The sequence below is a fragment of the Callithrix jacchus genome, chromosome 16, assembly GCF_049354715.1.
Source record: "Callithrix jacchus isolate 240 chromosome 16, calJac240_pri, whole genome shotgun sequence".
Lineage (NCBI taxonomy): Eukaryota > Metazoa > Chordata > Mammalia > Primates > Cebidae > Callithrix > Callithrix jacchus.
This window is the reverse complement of record NC_133517.1, coordinates 36,060,818-36,071,557: the sequence shown is the minus strand read 5'-3', so window position 1 is coordinate 36,071,557 and position 10,740 is coordinate 36,060,818.

Genomic DNA, 10,740 nt, shown 5'->3' with positions numbered 1-10,740 from the left:
GTCTTGACTTTTTATCCCATTTGCCAGTCTGTGTCTTTTGATTGTGTCATTTATCCCATTTACATTTAGGGTTAATATTGTTATGTGTAAATTTGATCCTGCCATTGATGCTAGCTGATTGTTTTGCCCGTTAGTTGACACAGTTTCTTCATTGTATTGATGGTCTTCAGCATTTGGTACGTTTTTGGAGTGGCTGGTACTGGTTGGTCCTGTCCATGTTTAGTGCTTCTTTCAGTATGTCTTGTAAGGCAAGCCTGGTGGTGATGAAATCTCACAGCAATTGGTTGTCCGTAAAGGATTTTATTTTTCCTTCGCTTATGAAGGTTAGTTTGGCGGGATATGAAATTCTAGGTTGGAAGTTATTTTCTTTAAGGATATTCAGTATTGGTCCCGACTCTTCTGGCTTGTAGGGTTTCTGCGGAGGGATCTGCTGTGAGTCTAATGGGCTTCTCTTTGTGGGTAACCTGACATTTCTCTCTGGCTGCCCTTAGCATTTTTTCCTTCATTTCAACTCTGGTGAATCTGACGATTATGTGCCTTGGGGTTGGTCTTCTTGAGGAATATCTTTGCGGTGTTCACTGTATTTCCTGGACTTGAATGGTGGCCTGGCTTGCTAGTTTGGGGAAGTTCTCCTGGATAATATCCTGAAGAGTATTTTCCAGATTTTATTCATTCTCTCCATCACATTCAGGTATACCTTTCAAATGTAGATTAGGTGTTTTCTCATGTTTCTTGGAGTCTTTATTTCTTTTCACTCTTTTTTCCTAATCTTGCCTTCTCATTTCATTTCATTGAGTTGATCTTCAATCTCTGATATCCTTTCTTCTGCTTGGTCAATTCAGCTGTTTAAACTTGTGTATGCTTCACAAAGTTCTTGTGCTGTGTTTTTCAGCTCCATCAAGTCATTTTTATTCTTCTCTAAGCTGTTTATTCTGGTTAGCATTTCATCTAACCTTTTTTCAATGTTCTTAGTTTCCTTGTGTTGGGTTAGAAAATGTTCTTTTAGCTCAGAGAAGTTTGTTATTACCCACCTTCTGAAGGCTGTTTCTGTCAATTCATTAGATTCATTCTTTATCCAGCCTGGTTCCCTTGCTGGTGAGGAGTTCTGATCCTTTGGAGTATTCCGGTTTTTGGTGTTTTTGTCCTTTTTGCGCTGGTTTCTTCCCATCTTTGTGGATTTATTTACCTGTGGTCTTTGTAGTTGGTGACTTTCAGATGGGGTCTCTGAGTGGACCTCCTTTTCATTGATGTTGAAGCTCTTTCTGTCTGTTTCTTAGTTTTCCTTCTAACAGGCCCCTCTGCTGTAGGACTCCTGGAGGTCTACTCCAGACCCTGTTTGCTTGGGATCACCTGTGGGGGCTGCAGAGCAGTAAGGTTTGCTACTGGTTTCTTCTGTTATCTTCATCCCAGAATGGTACCTGCCAGATGTCAGCCTGAGCTCTCCTTTATGAATTGTCTCTTTGGATATATGGGGGTTGGGGAGCTGTTTAAGGAGACAGTCTGTCCCTTATAGGAGCTCAAGTGCTGTGCTTTGAGCTCTATTGTTCAGTTCAGAGCTGCTGGGCAGATGCATTTAAGTCTGCTGCAGTGGAACTCATAACCATCTCTTTTCCCAGGTGCTCTGTCCTGGGAAGATGGGGCTTTATTTATAAGTTCCTGACATGCTGCTGTGTTTTTTCAGATATGCCCTGCCCAGCAGAGAGGTAATCTAGTCACAGTTTGCCCACGGAGGCAATGCTGAGCTGCTGCAGGCTCTGTCCAGCTGCTGTGTGAACTTCCTTGCAGTTTTGTTTACAGAGGTACAGTTCTAACTGCACCTTGGTACAAGGAAGTTCTAACTGCCTTGGTAATGGCAGTCTGCCTCAGCAATGGCAGACTGCCTCGGTAGTGGTGCACTGCCTTGGTAGTGGTGGACTGCCTCGGTAATGGCGGACACCCTTCCCCCCACCAAGCTTGACTATCCCGGGTCCAGCTGTGCTTACTGTGAAACTCTCAATCCAAAGTGTTTCAAATTGCTGGTCTTTGTGAGGGTGGGACCTGCCAAGCCAGATCACCTGGCTCCCTTTTTAGCACCCTTTTTTTCAGTTGAATGGGCAGTTCTGTCTCCCAGGTGTTCCAAGTGCCAGTTGAAACGTGGCCCAGATTTGTGTGCAGAAACCTGCAGCGCTGGCTAAAAGAGCTGCGTTGGAAACTTGTGGTTCTTTTCGCCCCAGGAATGTCCTGGTCTGTGGGCTGTAAAAACTCTTTTGGAAATGCAGTGATTACTCACCCTCTGCATTGTTCCCTCTGGGACCTGCACTCCAGAGCTGTTTCTATTCAGCCATCTTGGATCTCTCCCAGAGTTGAATGTTTTACCTGACCTGCTTTACCCAGCTTCCTCGTCTTTCTAGTCTCAGCTTAAATATTAAGAGTACCTACTGAGACAACCGTCCCCAGACTCCTCCCAATGCCCGTTTCTTTCTAATACCTACACACTTGTAATCACTTACTTGAATTTAGTTGTTTGTCATCTGTTTTTTCCATAGTCTGTTAAATGCTTAGAAACCAATAATTTCTTGTTCACTACTCTTAAAATATCTAGCACATTTCCTTCCCTGTCTGCATTGGGTGCTTAATAAATGTTTGGTGATAATCTTAGAATATCGGTTGAGAGGATAGGATATGACTAAGGAGTTGCATTAGGTTAATAGACTGCTGCGAATCAAGAGGTAGATATGATTTAGAATTGTGCATGCTCACAGAAGGCCTGCTTTCTAATTTACCTTGCCAGTGGATGAATTCTTCAGGTCTTTTTGTCAGTTGAAGGGGGAAAAGGAACCCATGATAGCTTTCTTTTTTTCTTAACTTCTAATAGTTATGTTACAGTTAATTTACCTTCACATTCCAATTAGGATAATGTCTGACTTTAATGAATCTACACAAAATATAAGGATCCTATAAAATAAGTGTACAGTTCAAAAAAAATATTAAAACCTTTGTTAATATACTGACCATGAAGAAGTTTTATAGTTGTCTTATTTTAGTATAATCAGGATGACTAGTATGACATGCTGAAACAAATTGCTGCCTTTCTATAAGGCTGCTGAAATTTTTATTCTGTGAATATGGATGATTTATAATCTAGCTCCTTTTTCTTTGTCACTCTTGTATTGACAAAAGAAAGTCTTATTTATTGTTTATAATTTTAACCAAATATAGCATTAACATGGGGATCAATAACCCCAGTGCATGAGTTTGATGAACAAAAATAATGACCTCACTTTAAAAAGTAAATTATGGGCCAGGTGCGGTGGCTCAAGCCTGTAATCCCAGCACTTTGGGAGGCTGAGACGGGTGGATCACGAGGTCAAGAGATCATGACTATCCTGGTCAACATGGTGAAACCCCGTTTCAACTAAAAATACAAAGAATTAGCTGGGCATGGTGGCGCATGCCTGTAATCCCAGCTACTGAGGAGGCTGAGGCAGGAGAATTGCCTGAACCCAGGAGGCGGAGGTTGCCGTGAGCCGAGATCGCGCCATTGTACTCCAGCCTGGGTAATGAGCGAAACTCCGTCTTAAAAAAAAAAAAAATGTAAATTACATGAATTTAAAAATTTTTTTAATTTTATTTTATTTCTTAAGTTTCTATTTTTAGATTTAAAGGGTACATGTGCAGATTTGTTACATGGGTAGATTGCATAATGCTGCTGTTTGTGTTTTTATAGAACCTGTCACCTAAATAGTGAACATTGTACCCAATAGGTAGTTTATCAGCCTCCCCCACACTTTTGGAGTCCCTACTGTCTGTTATTTTCATCTTTTTGTCCATGTGTACCCGTTGTTTAGCTCTCACTTAAAAGCGAGAACATGTGGTATTTGATTTTCTGTTCCTGTGTTAATTCATTTAGGATGATGGCCTCCAGCTGTATACATGTTGGTGCAAAGGACATGATTTCATTCTTTTTTATAGCTGCATAGTATTCCATGGTGTTTATGTACTGCATTTTCTTTATGTAATCCACCAGTGATGGACACTTAGGTTGATTCCATGACTTTGCTATTGTGAGTAGTGCTGTGATCAACATGAGTGTGGGTGCCTTTTTGATAGAATGATTTTTTTTCCTATGGGTAGATAACCAGTAGTGGTATTGTTGGATTGAATGGTAGTGATAGTTTTAGTTCTTTGGGAAATCTCCATACTGTTTTCCATAGGGGTTGAATTAATTTACATTACCACCAACAGTGTGTAAGTATTCCCTTTTCTCCATATCCTTGCCAACATCTGTTATTTTTTTGCTTTTTAATAATACCCATTCTGACTGGTATGAGATGGTATCTCATTGTGGTTTTAATTTGCAGTAAGAGTTTTTTTCACTTTGCCAAGTCCTGATGGAAAAATTCCTGTTTTTGAATCAGGAATCCCCCCAACCCCCAATGAAACCCTACTCTTGTCTCTGAAATTGGAAAGGCCTTATATACCTAGATCAGAGATTTTCATCAATGGCACTATTAACATTTTGAGTGGGATATTTCTTTGTTGTGGCATTATAAGATGTAAGATGTTTAGCAGCAGCATCTTCTTTCTAGGTACCTATATCATCCCCCTCTAAAGTTGTAAGAACAAAAAAATGTCTCTCTGGGAACAAAATTGCCCCAGTTGAGAACTACTTAGTAAATCATAAATTTTATTGCTAATGAGGTTGGAAAGTTCTAAAGAAAACCATTTAGATCACAAATTGGACAGTTAGTCATTTCCTTTACATGACTTTGGCAACTGTCTAATGCTAGACTCTATATGAATCCCCTTTGAAAAAGCTGAAAGGAAAAACAGTTGTTTTTCCTTTCTCTTCATAGTCTTACCCACTAAAATGTGTTTATTTGGCTTTTGGGATTACTGGTGATAGCATTCAGGACAAACTTAAGTTGTGCTATGGTAACAACTCAGAAATCTTTGTGTTACATACCAACGTGGGAGTGTTTCTTGTATCTACATTCTGCAAGTTGGTTGAGGCCCCTGCTTCATGATTTGTATTATAGGACCCAAACTATTCAAGTTGTCACCATCTTAAACTTTATTAGAAGAGGGCATGCTGGAGAATCTCCCTCAAGCAAGTAAAGTCTGTGGCTTAGAAAAAAACACATCTCATTTCCATTCATTGTCGGAATTAGTCACATGGCTTCACCCAAATAGAAGTGCCCAGAAGTGCAGTCCTACCCTGTGTCCTGCAGACAGGGCTAGAATATTTGGTGAACATTACGAAGCATTATTACATGTACTGGAAATCACGGTACAGTCTTGACCCTGGCACTTATTGACTAACCTTTCAGTGTACCTGTTTACTTATATAAAATAGGAATAATAAAGATAAATGGGAACTGTAAAGATAAATAGGAATGTTTAGGTAATATATATAGCATATTCTATGTAATTTATTATATTTATGAGAATAATGATTATTATTTTACAGGTTGTTTTTTGGTGTATATGTCACCTGAATAAGAGGCAGAAACATGATAGCCTACTAATCTCTTCTGGAAAAGTGGGATTATCAAGGTGGTTTATAAAGCAGAGCCTTGGGATGCTAGAATGAGGGGTTGTTTCAGTGTTGCTCTTGAAATTAAGCATGTAGGAATTTTTAGTAACTTGCAGGACATGATGAGACCCAAGAAAGTATCTGATATAATAAGGTAAACATTCTCATAGTATTTCTGTTTTGCTATCAAATATCTCAAACTTTGATATACATATTCTGTTTAGAATTTAGCTATCAAGATTCTTTTTTTTTTTTTTTTTTTTTTTTTTGAGATGGAGTCTCATTCGGTCACCCAGGCTGGAGTGCAGTGGTGCAATCTTGGCTCACTGCCATCTCCGTCTCCCCAGTTTAAGCAATTCTCCTACCTCAGCCTCCCAAGTAGCTGAGACTACAGGTGCACGCCACCATGCCCTTTTTTGTGCTTTTAGTAGAGATGGGTTTTCATCGTGTTAGCCAGGATGGTCTTGATCTCCTAACTTTGTGATCTGCCCACCTTGGCCTCCCAAAGTGCTGGGATTACAGGTGTGAACCACCATGCCCAGCCTAGCTGTCAAGATTCTTGATTGACATAGAGGTTGTCAGGTTTGGTTTTGATATTCTTAAACTCTTTTGGTGTTATGGGTGAATTAATGTGAATTAAGAAAATACCTTTCCTGCGCTTCACAAAGAATATTCAAGTGCTTTAAAGAAACATTCTGTGTGTGTTGTAATATATTTACAAGCTTGTTTTAATTATTGCTGAAGAATAACACCATTTGCACATGGAGCTGTTTATTTAAACTTGTAGTTTTGAATATATGTATATTTTCTTTCTTCCTCCCCTCCCCCTGACTCAAAATAGTCTGGATTTGGTCTCTACCATGTCACTGAAACTGCTTCTAAGAGTAGTACCAGGGCCTGATAACTTATCCATAACTTACTGGAAATCTCTGCTGCATTTAACACTGTAGACACACCTTCCATACTACTTGTGATGGTTAAAATTGTGTATCAACTTGATTGAATTGAAGGATGCAAAGTATTGTTCCTAGGTGTGCCCCTGAGGGTGATGCCAAAGAAGATTAACATTTGAGTCAATGGGCTAGAAGAGGGAAACCCATCCTCAATCTGGGTGGGCACCATCTAATCAGTTGCCAGCATTGCTGGAATAAAGTGGGCAGAAGAAAGTGGAATGAACAGACTTGCTGAGTGTTCTGGCCTTCATCTTTCTCCGTGCTGGATGCTTTCTGCCCTGGAACATCAGACTCCAAGTTCTTCAGCTTCTGGACTCTTGGACTTACACCAGTGATTTGCCAGGGGCTCTCAGGCCTTGAGCCACAGACTGAAGGCTGCACTGTTAGCTTCCCTACTTTTGAGGTTTTGGGACTTGGACTGGCTTCCTTGCTCTTCAGCTTTGCAGATGGCCTATTGTGGGACTTCACCTTATGATCCTGTGAGTCAATACTCCTTAATAAACTCTCGTTCATATATATATCTATCCTATGAGTTCTGTCCCTCTAGGGAATCCTGACTATAATACACTACTCTATTGAATGGTTCCTTCTCCTTAGGTGCTGATCTGGTCTGAGCCTCTTCACCTGACTGCCCTTTAGGATGTTATCCTTGACCCTCTTTTTCACACTGTGTCAGAGCTTCTAAACTGGTGAGCTGAATGTGGTTCAGAGACATATTTTGTTAGACCTGTATAGTGATTTAAAGAAAAAAAAAAGATATGAGGTATTTGGTAGCATTTAAGGGGAGATTTCTTCAAAAATTCATATTTCCAGCTTCTCAAAAAAAGTTAGAAGGGCTCTCTACACTGAGCCAGGATTTCTTTGTGGCAGCACCCAGCAAGAGGTGAGCTGTGGCTGGAGGTTTCAAACAGGACATGCACTGTTTCTGTTCACCCACCACCATCTCCACTTGGTCTGCTAACTTAAATTTCTTGTCTCAATCAAAAATGCCTACTTGCAGTGGTGGCTCATGCCTGTAATCCCAGCACTTTGGGAGGCAAGGCCAGTGGACCACTTGAAGTCAGGAGTCTGAGACCAGCCTGGCCAACATAGTGAAACCCCAGCTTTACTAAAAATACAAAAATCAGCTGGGTCTGCTGGGGGGCTGCCTGTAATTTCAGCTACTCGGGAGGCTGAGGCACGAAAGTCGCTTGAACCCAGAGGCAGAGGTAGGGAGCAGAGATCATACAACTGCATTCCAGAAGTCTAATTTCTAAGCCAAAATCTTGGCATTAGCTTATCTCATTACTCTTTATATTTCCCTTTTTGGTTTATTCTCTCTTTTATTAGACTTTGTAGATGCTTAGCTATCTTATTGGGGTCTTAGTTTATCTCAGTGTTTTATTTTGTAATCTATTCATCGCTACTTTTTGTTTTGATTTGTTCTGTTTTCTATGTTTAATACTTGGTAAAGCTTCCAAAAAATGTAAGAATATGTATGTGTGTTTGTGTATGTGTTTTTAAGTAGAATATTGAGAGATTCCTCTAGACTAGTGGTAGCTAAATGCTGGTCTATAAATGGATCCCATTATCAACATAACAACATTTAATGTAAGATAGTGAGATATTTCATAAAGCAAATTTAATCAATTTAAAGAAACATATCTATGTCATTCATGGTCTTTCAACAGAAGAGTTTCAAATGTCCGTTTATGAATTTATGGTAGCAGTAGTTGAGAGTGAATTAAAAAAACAAGTCCTCATTTAACAAAATTAAGAGTTGGTAACTCTGTATTTCTTACAAGTCACTTTCCGTTGTAAAGTCTCTAAACAACTAATCTATTTCCAGCCACATAGCTAGTTTAAGGATCTTTTATATAACGTCTCCAACACCATTTTTATTTAGCCCCTCATTTGAACTTCTCTAACAAGAGTGTACTCAGAACTAAGCAATAAGTTGAAGTAGTAATGAATAAACAAAAGGATAGTGGCAAGAAGGTGACATCAGGGAGACAGATCTTTGGCCCAGTGGGCACATGTTAGCACCTTATATCAGCCTCAGGAGTAGTACTTGTACACTTGAGATTTGTTAACAGAAAGTGGAGCTCTTGATTTAAATGTGTATGTGAGATTGTACAAAAGAAAACCACTACCTTTTACTGAGCTCTTATTGTGTGCCAGTGTGCTAAATGCTTTACATAAGTGGCTTATTTATGCCTCACGGAAAGTAGGGGTTGCAATTTTCATCCCTACTTTTTAGAGAATGAAAATGAGACTTGAAGAGGTTGAGAATGAATAACTTGCTTATGCCCCATAGTAAGTGACTTGAGAAGGCGGGCTTTGAGAATCCAAAGCCCTTTAAATCACTCTTTCCATTTCTATATTTAAAAAGAAAACTAACCAAGAGAAACCCAGTACCCTTTTTTATTACAGGACAGAATTTCTACAGCAGTTTTCAAGTACATGAAGCAACTGATTATGTTTGAAAGTTTTACCCCAAGTCTCAGACCACATTTTAATCGCAAAATAAGCTTGACAAAACAAATCAAATAAATGCATTGGTTTCTGTCATAACCTATGTTTATGAACTCCTGTTTTTTCATGCATTTTTCCAACTTCCAAAAGTTTTTAATTTGCCATGGGCCCTTGTCATATTATGAATAAGCCAGATTCTTTTGTATTATAGAGTGTCAATAAATGAAACAACCCTTCTCTGTTAGTAAAATTAATGATTGTTTTAAATTTAAGGTCCTTGGGGCCCTAGGATGCTGTATGTTTTAGCATTCCTATAGCAGTTTATACTTTCAGAACAGTTTATAATCATTAGTTAGCTATTTCCCACACAATCTCTGTGGAATAGATTGACATTCTTTCTCGTTATTTTACTGATGAGAAGAGAGATAGATACAGGCAATTTAACTGACTTTCTAAATTTACACAGTAAGTCAGTAACCGTCTGGATTAACATTCAACTTTAAATTCCTAGTTTTTTGCTGAGTTCACAGGCTGATGCTGTCTCAAAAAGTTGATTTTTTTCAGTTCATCTGCCAAATGGATTGATTTCGGGTTGCTGGAAAAGCTCTAGATGCTGACATTCCATGAGGCTAGTCTATACAGCACAGAGATCAGCAACGCTTCCATTTTCAGCTTGCTGTCCATAGGGAGTGTGTTTAAGATGCAGTTGAAAACTCAAAAGTTTGAAAGAGCAAACTCCATCTTTTTTTCTGAATCTCTCTTTCCTAGATTTCCAATGTCTTGGTAAAGCTCGACCTGCATCACAGCCGTCCCCTGCTAAATATTACTCAACTCTCATCTCTCCACATCCTAAACTGTGGCTCATCTAATGTTCCCACAAAGAGACCAGGTTCTAGTCACAGTCTTACCCAGGTTATATCTATCACTTTATTTTCATCTTTTTTTTTTTTTTTTTTTTTTTTGAGGAGTCTCGCTCTGTCACCCAGGCTGGAGTGCAGTGGCACAATCTTGGCTCACTCCAACCTCCAACTCCCAGGTTCAAGCGATTCTCCTGCCTCAGCCTCCCAAATATCTGGGACTACAGGCCAGTGCCACCACACTCAGCTAATTTTTTGTATTTTTAATAGAGACGGGATCTCACTGTGTTAGCCAGGTCGGTCTCAATCTCCCTTGTGATCTGCCCACCTCGGCCTCCCAAAGTGCTGGGATTACAGATGTGAGCTGCCGCACTCAGCATCTCCATCTTGTGTTACCACCTGGAATAGTACAGAAGCCATCCCTGCCTCTGTTCTTACTGCCTTAAACCATTCTTTTATGCTACTAAAGTGAACTACCACAAATGCAAGTCTGACTACCGCTTTCCTGTATCATTTATATTTTCATTTTTTATATATTCTGATGTTTTGACATCTTTAAAAACCTTTCTGGCTGGGGAAGGTCTGCTCCTACTGGGGTTAGCCAGTTCTTAGAGATAGCAAAGGGCAGGTGCAGCCAAGAGCATGCCTTTGCAAACTAAGCAGTCCTAAGCCAGACCTCCTCTATCTGACCTATACATCCCAGGGGACAGTATTCCTTTGCTTTAGTCATCCCAGGGCCAGGTACCAGACCATTGGGACCACCCCTAAAGCCTAGCCCACTGGAATTATTCACGCTAGCTAGTCCTAAACTGTTTACCCTTCTTTGCTTTGTATTTTTCACAGGAACCCCAATAAAGACTCTGGCCTAGACTTTCTTGCCTTGCTATTCTGTTCTACCTCTTGACATATCCCAGTCCTTTCCCATGTGGCCCTGCGTGTCATGCCATGCCTCCTGTTTCTA